Source organism: Colobus angolensis, unplaced genomic scaffold (genome assembly GCF_000951035.1).
Source record: "Colobus angolensis palliatus isolate OR3802 unplaced genomic scaffold, Cang.pa_1.0 Scaffold136, whole genome shotgun sequence".
Classification (NCBI taxonomy): domain Eukaryota; kingdom Metazoa; phylum Chordata; class Mammalia; order Primates; family Cercopithecidae; genus Colobus; species Colobus angolensis.
Genome location: NW_012114444.1, coordinates 1,795,234 through 1,795,578, shown reverse-complemented (window position 1 = coordinate 1,795,578; position 345 = coordinate 1,795,234).

Sequence of the window (345 nt, the reverse complement as noted above, 5' to 3'; positions counted from 1 at the left end):
CCCCACAAACCCAGATTAGGGAGAGAGGCCCCTGTGGACATGTGGCCCCTCCCGGGTTATCCTCCAGGGGCCATTCTTCTGATGGGGACATCCTCTGGGGGGAGTTCTCTTGGGGCACAGAAATATTCTTGGAAGGCGGGATTATCTGCGGGGCAGGCATCCTCCGGGGAGAGAATCCTGCTGGGAGAACATCATCGGGAAGACACCCTTCCGAGGTGCCCGGCTCATCTTCTGGGAGACGGTCCTCTCGGGGGCGGGCAGGCTTTGGGGACATTTTCGGGAGGGAGGATCTCCTAGGGCGGGCATCCTTGCGAGACGGGGTGGGGCGAATCCTCCCGGGTGGGC